At 36.7% G+C, this 15880-nt stretch overlaps 1 pseudogene; it reads left to right on the top strand.

Moving 5' to 3' along the window:
- Nucleotides 1–2558: 2558 nt before the first annotated feature.
- Nucleotides 2559–3630, top strand: LOC112819789 (ribosome biogenesis protein NSA2 homolog pseudogene; annotated as a pseudogene).
- The last annotated feature ends 12250 nt before the right edge of the window (nucleotides 3631–15880 follow it).

Genomic DNA, 15880 nt, shown 5'->3' with positions numbered 1-15880 from the left:
TGAGTGTGCATTAAACTAAGGAAGCCAACCAAAACTAAATGCCAGGAATTTCACTTCATTAATGTAAAATCGCTTTGACAGTCATGCTTTACTGTAACATAGGGGAAATATAGCTCTAACAATACCATTTGTGAGTTTTGTTCTAAGACTGTATTAAAATTACACTTTGCAGCTTTTTGAATCTACAAGTAAAATTTAACAAGATTCAAAAAACTCAATAAAATCAAATGCTTTCTATAATACTGTACACTGTTAATTGATTAGATAATGATAACCCAGAAACTCTAAAATTTTGAAGGTTAATTCCCTCGACATATACGGATCACCTGCTTTGTATGTCGGACTATGCTATGATCTTTGGAGGTATCAAATACATGGCACTGCAATACAATCTTCCTTTGAATTATAATTATCAAAAGAAGAATGTATTATGATATGAATAAAAAATGTCAAAATGTAAAATATCTTCAATGAAGTGCAACATTTTCTAAAATTTTAAACTTTGGCTCTTAATATCTCCTACACATGAGTTTTAAAAAAAGAGAGATGTTAAGAAAAATTAATTAAGGAGAGAATTAAGAATTCAGCAATGCAGTTGCACCCTGCCATGCTTTCTGAAATGAGTTCTTCCTAATCCTACATATGCTTTTCTTCTCACTCCTTTTGCATAACCAGGTTTCCTCAAGCCATAATTACTACAGAGTCTGCTACATGGTTGCTGTATCAGTGTGTGCCATTTTTCACAATGTCTCTCACTTTTTTACAGCTGATGAGTTTGTCTTCAAATGTCTACATTTTCAATTCTGTTCTGTCAGGTTCAATTAACTACTGCTGGTAATAATATTGGATCTCATGACCTAGTTGCTTCTCCATCTCCTTAGTGACCACCAAATGGAACAAATATACATAACCAGAAAATAAAGACTAGAGAAGCTATTTGCACAGAGGATAAATTAAGGGATAATCTACTACCAAACAGGGTAAGGAAAGCATCAGCATGCAGAGAATGCAATAATCCCTTATCAGAACTCGCTTAAACTTTTCTATGGCTCAAATGCCCTCCTGTGCCCAGAAGGACCTCCAACATTTTCATGCATAAGAAGATACTTTGAGTCTTTCTTGAAATAGGGTGATTCTTTTGCTTCTATCATAGTGTCTACTACCCTGTACTATGTACTCAGAGGTCTATAAAAAATGTTTAAATTGAAAAGCCTTTTAGAGAAAAAGGACTATTGTGAACTGAGTAATTTAATTCCTTGATTTCTGGAAAAGTTTTAATTTTAAGGACAAATGGGAATGTGCATATCGTGTTTCATAGTGTGATAAAAGACATTTGTCTATGCCCTTCAAAAATACATGTTTCATAATGCAAAAGCGAAAACTTTTTTTAAAAATAGGTCACTTTTATTGCACTATCTCACTGCGCTCAAATCACGTAATAGTTGGTTCTTGTATAAGTATTCATAGCCAGAAACTCACCTGTCAAGGTTAATATCCTACATCAATTAAACTGTGAGTAAAACTCAGGCTAAACCTTACTGCAAAGCAGGAAAATATAATAATGCAATAAAAACTTCATACTTAGCTATAAAATTGCTAAATTTTCAAGTGTTCTAGTTGTTTAATAAATAATCAAATATAACTCAGGCCCCACATACGCTTTTGGGCAACAAAACTCCCTCCTTTCACTCAACAGTGTGATTTTTATCTAACTTACAGTATAACTGTCTCAGTTCCTCATTTGAAAATGCTGCTGGAGTTTGACTTAGCCAATTTTCACAGTGAGAAAATTTCTAAACTCCACTGACCATATTTCAAAGCAATCAAAAAAACAAAAACCAACCAAACAAAAAAATCTTTTTGATAGTACCAACTTCTTTTCTTACATTTTGTGCCATTCAAATAGTTAAAGGATCATTTCATTTACAGATAATTGATGACAAACCAACTTAAAAAGATTCACAGCTTTGGTAAAAAGCAAACAAAAACAAATGATTTGCATACTTAAAAAATTCTTTTTATGGGAGAACATGGGGGTCACAGATAGAGTCTAAGTTCTGGTGTCCAAGCCGACATAAAACATTATTTGATGAGGATTTTTAGAAAACATTAATAAACGCAAATTTTTCTACACAAGCTTTATATTTATTATAGTAAAACTCAACTGGTTTTAAAAGAAGCAAATTCAGGACTCTCAATTAATGAAACAATTCTGTTTTATAAAAATTTGAGCTTTCATTTTTTTAAAAAAAAAGGATGGAGCATTGCAAAGTTCACAAGGAGCAAATGGTATTTGAAGCCCTGGACCTCTTTGAAAAGTCTCCCCAGGAGCAGGGCAGATAGGCGCCTGCCAGGACCAGTTAGCGATACCATCCTACTGTGATGTTAATAAGATGAAGGATGCAAGTACAAAAAGCCACAGTAATTATAGAGGGAGGTAAATACTTTTTTTATTTCACGGACTGTCTCTCCATGTAGCCTGCACCTTAAGGCAAGAGTTTTGTTATACTAAATGTACATGTTAATTAAACACTTTTTAAGAATGTTGCCCTTCTTTCCCGTCGCGGCTTGCGTGGAGTCAGTTCGCGGGTCTGGGAGACCCGAAAATTGAGAGCTTCTTCGCTCCCCAGCAGCTGCACCCGACGGCTCTGCGGCCGTCACCATGCCACAAAATGAATATATTGAGTTACACCGAAAGCGATATGGCTATCGTTTGAATTACCATGAGAAAAAAAGAAAGAAAGAAGGTCGAGAGGCTCATGAACGTTCAAAGAAGGCAAAAAAGATGATTGGTCTGAAAGCTAAGCTCTACCATAAACAGCACCATGCTGAGAAAATACAAATGAAAAAGACTATCAAGATGCATGAAAAGAGAAACACCAAACAAAAGAATGATGAAAAGACTCCACAAGGAGCAGTACCTGCATATCTACTGGACAGAGAGGGACAGTTCCGAGCTAAAGTACTTTCCAATATGATTAAACAAAAACGAAAAGAGAAAGCGGGAAAATGGGAAGTTCCTTTACCCAAAGTCCGTGCCCAGGGAGAAACAGAAGTATTAAAAGTGATTCGAACAGGAAAGAGAAAGAAGAAAGCATGGAAGAGGATGGTCACTAAAGTCTGCTTTGTTGGGGACGGCTTTACTCGAAAACCACCTAAATATGAAAGATTCATTAGACCCATGGGCTTACGTTTCAAAAAGGCCCATGTAACACATCCTGAATTGAAAGCCACCTTTTGTCTGCCAATACTTGGTGTAAGAAAGAATCCTTCATCCCCACTATATACAACTTTGGGTGTTATTACCAAAGGCACTGTAATTGAGGTGAACGTGAGTGAGTTGGGCCTTGTGACACAAGGAGGCAAAGTTATTTGGGGCAAATATGCCCAGGTTACCAACAACCCTGAAAATGATGGATGCATAAATGCAGTCCTGCTGGTTTGACAGCAGTTTCAGAGAAGTAATTCCTTATAATTACTTAAGATTACACACCGATCAGGAAGACCACCATTACTGTGGTGGTTCTGAATACTACCAAACAGCCTTACGTGTCTACAGTCATCAAGAGAAGTATTTATTCTATTGTGAAAAACATTAAAATAGACATTTATTAAAATAAAAAAAAAGAATGTTGCCCTTCACTAAGAGGTCAGAGAAGGACCATCACAGGGACAAACCACTGTCAATTATATAAGATATGTAAAAATGCCTGATCTCTACAGCTCCTCATTTTTTCATTCTGCCTTTCAAGAAAGTTGTTTTGCCACCAATTTTTCGAACACCTGTCACAAATGCCAATGCCAACTGGTTACCAGAAACGGCATGCAGACAAAAGGGGTAAAAGCCTAACTGGACCATTTTATGTGTACCTGGAAGTAAAATAAGGGATATGGAAATAGAAGACAGCCATGGAACTCCTACAACAATTATCTGGCTCTTACATTGATTCTCTTCTGCAGGAAATTTATGTCAGAAAAGAGACAGAGACAACCCTGGCAATCAGCCAAGTGTGAAATTCTGTATTTAGTCATTCTAAATTGTCACAATAATCACATGATTAGTTAGCTTAATATGGTTTCCTGAATATGTAACTGAGAAGGAAAGAAGTCAGTTCTGATTTGCTGAATCCAAGAACGTCTGAAATTCTAAAATGAAGTTCTTGTGCAGAATCTTGGCATGAGTGTATTCCCTAAATGTATCAAGTGAGAAGTATGGGGATTGTCAGGAAGTAGGGATTTTTTTGCAAAAGGAGCAGGCATATATTTAGATCCCTAGTTGCTTTAACTAATTGGTGTAGAGTGAAGTAAATTAGTGGTCCTAATGCAGACAGTTCAAAGCCTGATGATATGGGAGCACATAGGTTATGATCTGATTCTATATAATAGTAGGTGTGCCCTAGATGCCCTAGATGTTAGATATAAAACAAGCATGTGTCCCCAACCTTAAGAAGAACCACTTCCAGTTCACTGTTTCAACCCTCTGCATCTATGATTCACTTAATATTGCCTGCTTTCCAGAGCTTAAGAAATAGGATTTTTTTTCCTTCAATGACAGAGAAAGGCTGAGCCAGAGATGTAACCTGCTACAGTTAATAAGTGAAAACAGGGCTAAATATACCATAGACTCTCTCGCACAATTCTTCAGGAATGTGCTCTGTGGTTTACAATTGCTTCAAAGAGTCAAGCTCACAGGAGAAAAAGTGTGGGGGTTACACTCAGGGAAAAGAGGTCAAAGGGAATGCCATTCTTAGGGCAAGTTTCTTATTTCACTCTTACTGCAAGGAAAGCACATCTACAGTATGCAGACAAAGAGTATGTCTTTAGAATTTAAAAAAAAAATAGAATTGGAAAAGAAAGCAGTGGTCACCTAATCCAATCCCTCCCTGTGAGCTGAAAATGACCCTAAAACATCCAGGATTTTATAGCACTTATCACCCCCTGTGATGAAGAGCTCTCTGCCATAAACAAACCCGAACCATTTTTGGACAATTTTAACTATGAGAAAGTGTAACCTTTTACAGAACAAATATCTGCCTCCCTGTGGCTACTCTCCATTGGTTTATTCCCTGGACTTCATCCAAATTGCTGATGAAAAGTACTGAACAGGGCAGGGTCAGTGGCCTCCCTCCAGATCCGCAATGATCACTTGGTCAACATTCATTGCTTAATCACCTGAGGCTCACCTAATTGTACTGTCCTCTGTGTGAAAGCAACTCCCTGAAATTCTTGAGCTTCAGGGTAACAACCCTATCAAACTCAAAAGAGGGATTTGGCAACACCATTCTGAGCAATTTCTCTTTGGCTGTGAGTTATTAGCACTTTCTCTTTTAAGTACCAGCAAACCATCTTTCTAGAATTTGGCTGGGAACAAAGGAAGGGTGCCAAAACTGATTTCATACACTTCTGAATGTAGTCAGGGATTAACCCTGGGCCTATTTAAAAAGAAAAGAAGAAAGAGAAAGAAAGAAAGAAAAAAAGAAAGAAAGAAGGAAAGAAAGAAAGAAAGAAAGAAAGAAAGAAAGAAAGAAAGAAAGAAAGAAAGAAAGAAAGAAAGAAAGAAAGAAAGAAAGAAAGGAAGAAAGAAAGAAAGAAAGAAAAGAAAAGAAAGAAGTTCAAATCTCAGCATTCTTATAAAGTTATAATTATGGCATGGCTTGAACATTTGAGAGGCAAAACTAATTTGACACTCTGCATTTCCACATGGGAAAAAATCTCAGGAGATTTTTAAGATGTCTTAAGATATTCTAAAACAATAACAACAACAAGACATAAAAATCCTTCTGTGTACTGGATGACCAAGGTTTTAAGATACTGGTTTGGACATATCTACACAAAATACACATATCAACTGCTTTTTTTCTTCAAGCTCTTCTCTTAGCTTCAGCATGTCTAGTCCTGCTATTCTCCAGACTTTGCTTTGGTAGTCTCACACATCTTCTCTTCTTCAAACTATTCATTATTATTATTGGGGGTTTATACATTTTCTCTACATTCTTTCCTTCAAAGATGTCTTCCTATAGCTTTGAAAGTACCAAAAACCCAACAAATCCCCAAATCTGTATTTCCAACCCTAACTAGCCCCCAGAGTCCTAGACTCATGAGTCTAAAATCCCATGCTGCCTAAAACCATAAAATGAGATAAATAAAATAAAATAATAAAATAATCCCATGCTATCTAATCCCTGCCTTTGGATCATGGGGGTTATCATGCTGGTCTCTTTATGGAAGGCTCTTTCTTCCTTTCCTACTAACACAATTTAACTCACTCTTCAACAGCAGCATAAATATGTCCATTCACACATTCACATTTTTAAATTGGCTAATTCTTATCTCACTGCACTCTATCTGCTATATGGATGCTTTTCTCATCCCCAAACCACAAACTTCTTGAGGACAAGAGCTGAACCATATTCATCTTTATATTTCTAGGACTTATAGCAATGAATGAATTATACTAGGGGCTAAATAAAATATTAGTTGAATGAAATAGAATATGAAATGAGTTTCTCATGAAGCAGTCAAGGAGCTAGTGCTTACAACTCAATCACTGAAAAGCAAGTGCTTTTTCATAAGAGTATTTGGTGTGCATGCCTACAAAGCATGCATGGTTTATTCCATCAATGGCCTGTGCTTAATGCTCCCTAGGTCCCCTGAGGCATGGTAATCTATGAAAGCACTGCACCAAAGTTAAAATTCTAGCAAGCGCACACAGATAATGGCATTTAAAGCTAGACCTTCGCCTTTCTGCTAGAATAACCCAACTACCACATTCTCACAGTAAAACAGAATATCTGTTCATATGATTTCTGTGATATTCTGCAAGCTCTGAAATGTAGCCACCTCTAAATAAACAAACTGTTGCACAGAATCTCAAAGTAAAACTGAGAACCAGTACCTTTCATGTGAGTTAACATTAAGAATCTTATGTCCTGCAATAGTCGTGCTTTCTAAATTCCCGAGATTAAATGCTCCCTGTGTTTGTTCAGTGGATGGGTATCCTTGGATGTTAATGACAGTGTTACAGTGAGAAACATGATAGCTCACAGAGAAGTCCAGATCCTGAAGGGGCCACAGTGAAATGTGTGATGAGAGGTTGTAAGACAAGTTGTTATGGGCAGACACTAAAATGATAAATAGAGATTTTCCATGAGAAAGAACAGAAAGAGAGATTTGTGTCAAGATGAGCATGAAAACAAAGGAAACCCACAGGTTATCTTAGGAAAGAATATCATATGTAATATGGGGTATATCACATGCAATAATGGGAAACACACTGAAATAAAAAAAGAGGAAGAGAGTTTGGAAGCAAGAACAATGGTGCTGCAGTTCTGTGATGCATAGACTGGGTGCTGGATGCACAGCCTCCATATTTTAAATGAAAATATTTATTTTGAGAATAGCAACTTCCTCTCTAATAAATTTTGTTATGGACTGAATGTTTGTGTTTCCTCAAAATGCATATATTGAAGTTCTAGTCCCCATTGTGATGGCATTTGGGGGTGGGGGCTTTGGGAGGTATTTATACTTAATGAGGTTATGAGGGTGGAGCCCCTGTGATGGGATTTGTGCCCTTCTAAGAAGAGGAAGAGATCAGAGCTCTCTCTCTCCTGGATGTGGGGACACAGAGAGAAGATGATCATCTGCAAGGCAAGAAAAGGGGTCTTACCAAGAACTCAATCACAGTGACACCTGATCTTGGATATCCCAACTTCCAGAACTGTGACAAATAAATATCTGTTGTTTAAGCCATCTAATTTATATTTTGTTATAGCAGCCCAAACTGACTAAAACAAATCTTCTGTATCTTCCTGTTTGAAAAGCATGCTGATATAGAAGAAAGAAGCCAACCAGTGTTTCTCTACCTCACCCATTTCCAACACAGAGATGGATACCTGGGTCATATCACAACTTTGCTTTCCTTTAAATTATGCATATTCGGATACTATGGAAAGTAAAAAAAAATATATATATATATATATATATATATATATATATATATATATATATGTGGCAGAGGATGAACAAGGTTATACACAAGTAAAATATATTCATTGGGAAAACGAGGTTAGGATCAGCAATATTAGATGGGACAGTAAAATGAATGTGTATCTACATATATAACAAGAGGAAGTATTTCATATTTCTCTATTCCTTTTGGCACTTAAGTATACAAGGAATATTCTTTGAAGTCAGTGAGTGTCATCTACCATATTTGGAGGACATGATATTGAGAACAATGCCAAAGCAATTTCATTTTCTAAAGTACATATGAATGACTTAAGAAATTAACAACGTACACAACACCGAAGGTAAAAATGAACAATGTTATCAATACAAACTTGAATATGCCATGATATGGCCTTGGATTTTCAATAACTATGCCTTATCCAAACGTCCTTAGGGCGCAGGTATAATTAAAACAGTACTTATTGACAACAGCAATTATTTTCCATCAAACATACAAAATAACAGCAGCAACACAGTTGAGAATAAACGTAAAAATTATATTTAAAAGTGTCACATTATACTTCATAGAAGGATAATTTCATGTTATATTTCACAGATGGATAATTTTTTTAAAGATTTTATTTATTTATTTGACAGAGAGAGACACAACGAGAGAGGGAACACAAGCAAGGAGAATGGGAGAGGGAGAAGCAGGCTTCCCACCAAGTGCAGGGAGCCCAATGCGGGGCTCAATCCCAGGACCCTGGGATCATGACCTGAGCTGAAGGCAGACGCCTAACGACTGAGGCACCCGGGCGCCCCTCACAGATGGATAACTTTTAAAAAAATGTATCTCAATGTATACAATACCCAAGTAAATAAACATAAAACTTTTGGCTTAAGAATTCTCTAAGTGATAAGAATGAGTGCGGTTGTCAATTGTGTACTCCACATGACATTAGTGAGCCCCTGAAATATGATGGCACTGGATTTTTCAACTTTATTTTATCAGCTTTTAGTGGTCCAAAAGGAAGGAAATCCATAGTAGGCCACTCTTAGACCAGAAACCCCTGGGCACCCACGCTGGCTCGGGATGGCGGATTTACTCCACTGTATTCTCTTCCAACCCCTACCTTTTCCAGCTCTGAAGAGGAGAGTTACAAATGTCTAAGGCCAAAGTGAGGATATTGCCTGCTTCTAATCAAGGTGTTTCACTGCTTTCTGAAACATAGACTGACCCCGGTTCTCCCTTAAAAAGGACACGTCTTTCCTAATCTGCTTGTCATTGATGAAGGCACCACCATCCTCTACTCCCCACATCTTTCCAGCACAGTTGACACCATTTCATAGATAGCCCAGTACCAGAGCCCTTATGGATTTGCAACAAATATTAGAGGATTATATTACCAAGGCTACAAGCATGGTGAGGAAGTGCAGACACTAAATCTCCAGCCCATTGCCATTTCCTTTTATAACAACTTGCAGTTGTGCAAATTAGTATAACTCCTGCATGCCTTGAAAGGAGCAGATAGGAGTTTAGTGGGAGTTGTGGCTCATTGACTTTAGTGAGAGCGTATGACTCAAATCCTCTGAGTTTTATAAGGTGATGAGTTAGGTTAGGTTAAAGCAAACCTTAGAGCATAATTTGATTGGTTTTTCCTCCATCAGTGATGGATGCTTGATAATCTCTTTCTGCCTATTATATTAATAAATCAACTGCAATTCAATTTTAATCTGTAAATAAACTTAAATCAGGGCTATGAGGATATTACACGCCTGCATTAGCTACTTAGAGGTGTCATTACTGTCTGTGGTTATTGAGCCAAATGTAGTCATTTGAGTTTTTAAGTTCTAGTCTTAAAGAAGCTGAGAGGAATTTGCTAAATGTTCTTACAAGAAACACCATACACTCTGAGAAATTTGTACCTGCCTAAAATTGCAAACATAAATTATATAATATCAGAACAAATAAGGATTTCTAGCTTCAAGCACCAAGTGATATTATCGTCAGATTTTCAGTAGGTATGGAGAGAACACAACTTAGAATGAAGTTAAATGTTTCTCATGGAGAAGGGAAAAAAATGGGCCAATATTCCCATCTTGGCCTAAGAAATTAAAATTAGAAGAAAATCCAATCTGTTAACCTGCCATGCCATACTATGCTCACAGCTACACACCATCATAAGACAGTATTATAGCACCTAGCACATTACGGGTGCTTGATAAATACCACAGAACACCATTAACCACTCCATACACGTGGCAAGGCACTGTGAACTCTAAATCTCTGTTATCATGGGATATGTCTATATAAATGTGAAGTACAGCAAGCTGGATAAAAAAACCAACTGTCTGCTCAGAAGACAGAGAGGCTAGTCAAACCTCTATGAGGATGGTGAGAGAAGGAACCGCCTGAAGACAATGGAGAACACTGCATTTACCTCTGTTTGTGTCAATGGATCAAACAGCCTCATTCATCAGCTAGGAAACTACAAAAGCATAATTTTCTACCAGTCACCTTTGACTCACTACACTATTATGTCAAATTACTAAGAGGTAAACATTTTCTTAAGATTTATTTTATCTATTTTACAGATGGGGGGGCACAGAAGGACAGGGAGAGAGAGTCTCAAGGAGATTCTGCACTGAGTATGGAGCCCAATGTGGGGCTCAACGTGGGGCTCGACCTCAAGACCCTGAGATTACAACCCCAGCCGACACTGAGTCCGATGCCCAACCAACTACGCAACCCAGGTGTCCCACTTAGAAGTAAACATTCTAGAATGGTTAAGTATTTTTCACTTAAGCTGGGTTATAGAAAGTCACACACCCACATTTGAATAAGAATATATATATATATAATGTGAATAAAAGATATTAAAAGATATCACCTATAATACCTGTTAAAAAGCTGAAATAGCATAAAATTGATAAAACTCTAGTCAGACTTATAAAAAAGAAAAGGGAACCAATAAATAAATAAATAAGAGAAAGAACACAAATAAATAAAATCACAAATGAAAGAGGAGAATTAACAACCAAAACTACAGAAATACAAACAATTAAAACTATATGCCAACAAATTGAACAATCTGTAAGAAATGGATAAATTCCTAGAAACATAAATTACCCAAACTGAAACAGGAAGAAACAGAAAACTTGAACAGACCAATAGCCAGCAAAAAAATTAAATCAGTAATCAAAAAACTCCCAACAAACAAAAGTCCAGGACCAGATGGCTTCACAGATGAAATCTACCAAACATTTAAAGAAGAGTTAATACCTATTCTTCTCAAACTATTCCAAAAAGTAAAAAGGAAAGAAAACATCCAAATTCATTCTAGGAGGCCAGCATTACCCTCACCCCAAAACCTGATAAAGATACAACAGAGAACTATAGGCCAATATCTCTGATGAACACAGATACAAAAATGCTCAACAAAATACTTGCAAACCAAATCCAGCAATACATCAAAAAAATCATTCACTATGATCAAGTGGAATTTATTCCTGGGTTACAAGCGTAGTTCAATATTTGCAAATCAATCAACATGATACATCACATTAATAAAAAGAAGGATAAGAACCATATGATCATTTCAAAAGATGCAGGAAAAGCTTGACAAAGTACAACAACCACTCATGATAAAAACCTTCACCAAGTAGGTCTAGAGGGAACATACCTCAACATAATAATAATGCCAGATATGAAAATCCAGAGCTAATATCATCCTCAATGAGGAAAAACTGAGAGCTTTTCCTCTAGGGTCAGGAACAAGACAAGAATGCCCACTCAGACCACTTTTATTCAACATAGTACTGGAAATCCTAGCCATAGCAATCAGACAACAAAAAGAAATAAAAGGCATCCAATTTGGCATGGAAGAAGTAAAACTTTCACTATTTGCAGATGGCATGATACCATATATAGAAAACTCTAAAGACTCCACCAAAAAACTGCTAGAACTGACAAACGAAATCAGTAAAGTCACACGATACAAAATCAACACACAGAAATCTTGCATTTCTGTACACCGATAATGAAGTATTAAAAAGAGAAATTAAGGAATCAGTCCCATTTGCAACTGCATCAAAAACAATAACATACCTAGGAATTAACCTAACCAAAGAGGTGAAAGACCTGTACTCTGAAAACTATAAAACACTGATGAAAGCAACTGAAGATGGCACAAAGAAATGGAAAGGCAGTCCATGCTCATGGGATGGAAGAACAAATATTGTTAACATGTCTATACTACCCAAAGCAATCTATACGTTTAATGCAATCCCTATTAAAATACCACAGAATTTTTCATAGAACTAGAATAAACAATCCTAAAATTTATATGGAACCACTAAAGACCCCGAATAGCTGAAGCAATCTTGAAAAAGAAAAGCATATCCGGAGGCATCACAATTCCAGACTTTAAGTTATATTACAAAGCTATAATCATTAAAACAGTATGGTACTGGCACAAAAACACATTTCAGTCAATAGAACAAAATAGAAAACCCTGAAATGAACCCACAACTATATGGTCAATTAATGTTTAACAAAGCAGGAAAGAATATCCAATAGGAAAAAGACACTCCTCACAAACAGTGTTGGGAAAACCGGACAGCAACTTGCAAAAGAATGAAACTCGACCACTTTCTTACACCAAATACAAAATAAATTCAAAATGGATTAAAAACCTAAATTACCTAAATGTGAGACCTGAAACCACAAAAGTTCTAGAAGACAACACAGGCAATAACTTCTTTGACGTCGGCCATCGGCCATAGCAGCTTCTTTCTAGATATGTCTCCTGAGGCAAGGGAAACAAAAGCAAAAATAAACTACTCAGACTTCATCAAAAGAAAAAGCTTCTGCACAGCAAAGGAAATAACCAATAAAACTAAAAGGCAACCTACAGAATGGGAGAAGATATTTGTAAATGACATAGCCAATAAAGGGTTAGTATCCAAAATATATTAAGAACTTCTAAAACTCAAACCCATAAACCAAATAATCCAATTTAAAAATGGACAGAAGACATGAATAGACATTATTCCAAAGAAGACATACAGATGGCCAAGAGAGACATGAAAAGATTCTCAACATCACCTAGCATCAAGCAACATCACCTATCATCAGGCAAATGCAAATCAAAACTACAATGAGATATCACCTCACCAGTCAGAATGGTTAAAATCAGCAACACAAGAAACAACAGGTTTTGGCAAGGATGTGTAAAAAGGGGAACCCTCTTGCACTACTGGTGGGAATACAAACTGGTAGAGCCACTCTGGAAAACAGTATGGAATTTCCTCAAAAATTTAAAAATAAAACTACCCTACAATCCAGCAATTGCACTATTAGATAGATATTTACCCAAAGAATATGAAAATACTAATTCAAAGGAATACACACACCCCAATGTTTATAGCAGCATTATCTACAATAGCCAAATTATGGAAATAGCCTGTGTCCATAGGTTGATGAATGAATAAAGAAGTTGTGGTATTTATATATGCCATATAGTGTGTGTGTGTGTATACATACATATACATATATATATAATGGAATATTACTCAACCATAAAAAAGAATGAAATCTTGTCATTTGCAATGGCATGGATGGAGCTAGAGAGTATTATGCTAAGCAAAATAAGTCAGAGAAAGACAAACACCATATGAATTCACTCATAGGTGGAATTTAAGAAACAAAACAAACAAGCAAAGGGAAAAAGAGAGAGAGAGAGAGGCAAACCAAGAAACTGACCCTTAACTATAGAGAACTGAGGGTCACCAGAGGGGAGGTCAGTGGGGGGGTTAAATAGGTGATGGGGATCAAGGAGTGCACTTGTGCTGAGCACAGGTGATGTAAGGAAGTGCTGAATCACTATATTGTACATCTGAAAGTAATACAACACTGTATGTTAACTAACTGAAATTTAAATAAAACCTTACAAAACAACAGAAAAGAAAAAGCTGAATATAGCACATTTATATTCCAAATTATACTCGAACAAGACTTCATACAGATTTCAGCATATTAACCAGAATTTGTGTCATTTATTTTATTTTATTATGTTATGTTAGTCACCATACAATACAATTCATGTCTCTCTTGACCATCTCTCTCTCTTTTTTCCTTTGCTTGTTTGTTTTGTTTCTTAAATTCCACATATGAGTGGATTCATATGGTGTTTGTCTTTCTCTGACTTATTTTAGTTTTTGATGTAGTGATCCATGAGTCAAAAAGAAAAACAGATCTGGATAGACAGTGAACTTTTAAAATAAATGTAATTTTCCTATAGCCTGTTTTAACTTTTATGTTGTTAAAACGGTTTCTCTTTGAACTAATTATTTATCAAACCTTAAACTTTTTTGTTGTTGGCTCTATTATGAGCAAGAGTTAAGGAAAATAGAGCTCACCCCCAGGATCCTGGGCACCAATGTCAAAATACTGAACATCTAATTCCAGTGTTAAAGCAGCAAAGAAAACAAACAATGATTCATGTGCACAGTCTACAGCACAGGATAGAGACCTAAAGGAAATGAAGGAGTAGACTCAAGAGGGATTCACATCGTCTGCATCTGCCTCTCTGGGTTACATATTAATATGGATTCATGAGTAAATCTTAAGTGTATCTGTTGAAAACAAGCGTTTTTTTATCCCAGGGCATGAAAAAAATAGTGGAAATAAATGAAAAGCATTATGTATATATACATATAAAGTCATATATACACATATATATTATATATATGGTGTGTGTACACACATATATACATATGAGGGGTTTATAAACATATATTGGGAGACACATGGTGAGATATTAAGAGAGAGAAACATAAGCATCTCAGATATAATGATTAAACAAATTACAAGGTTCAAGTGGCCCACTCCACAGCATTCAAGGCAGCTACATCCAGCTTACGCCACAGAAATTCCTGGAATTGATGTCACTAAGTTCATGTTCAGACTCAGTTATAAGCATGGCCCCTTTCAAAATTTAATCAAAAATAGCCAAAGCCCCAAAATAGCATTTTAAAGATCAAATTAAAAATAGGATCATTAGAAGGGTCTTAAAGTGGTGCCTCCCGAATTATCAAGGTCACATTAGGTCATGATTTGGTACTGTTTTAGTATCAGGTGTATTCAGTTTCACAGACTGGGATACACTGTTAAAACCTAGAGCTTGGGGCGCCTGGGGGGCTCAGTCATTAAGCGTCTGCCTTCGGCTCAGGTCATGATCCCAGGGTCCTGGGATCGAGCCCCACATCAGGCTCCCTGCTCCGCGGGAAGCCTGCTTCTCCCTCTCCCACTCCCCCTGCTTGTGTTCCCTCTCTCACTCTGTCTTTCTCTGTCAAATAAATAAATAAAATCTTTAAAAAATAAGTTAAAAAAAAACCTAGAGCTTTACTAAGTCACAAGCGAGGAATATCAAATTCCTTAGTTTTACATTCACCAGTGGGAGGAAGGTGAAGCCCAGAGAGAGAAGAACCACTCCCCAATTCCATTCACTTCACCAACATTCAATAAGTGTCTACTGCGTGATTTCCATGTGTCAGACTCAGTGCTCAGCACTCAACACCTGCTCCACCCACCTGCAGTGAAGTCCATCCCTTACATACCCTGCGCTCCACAGTGATTCCAGCTCTTTGGAAAACAAACCATTCTTCAAAACAAGATGGGGTCACTTTTCACATACAGTGTTTTTTAGTTAGCTAGCATGTTGATTTTGCCAGAAAACTCCATGGCTTTAACTAATTTTGGAAAACTGGTATTTAACAAATTCATTGCTATCTTGCTTATCTGGCGTTCCTTACGCTCATGAGCAACCACAGCTTATATTCAAAATCTTCCATTCTTCTTCCTGGGAAAAGTGCCATAGAAAAAGAATCAATACACAATCTCCTTTCAGAGAAAAGAATATGATAATGCCCT

Source organism: Callorhinus ursinus, unplaced genomic scaffold, assembly GCF_003265705.2.
Source record: "Callorhinus ursinus isolate GAN/ISIS: 27379988/994484 unplaced genomic scaffold, GSC_fseal_2.0 scaffold3, whole genome shotgun sequence".
Taxonomy (NCBI): domain Eukaryota; kingdom Metazoa; phylum Chordata; class Mammalia; order Carnivora; family Otariidae; genus Callorhinus; species Callorhinus ursinus.
This window is presented reverse-complemented; position numbering and strand designations above follow the sequence as displayed.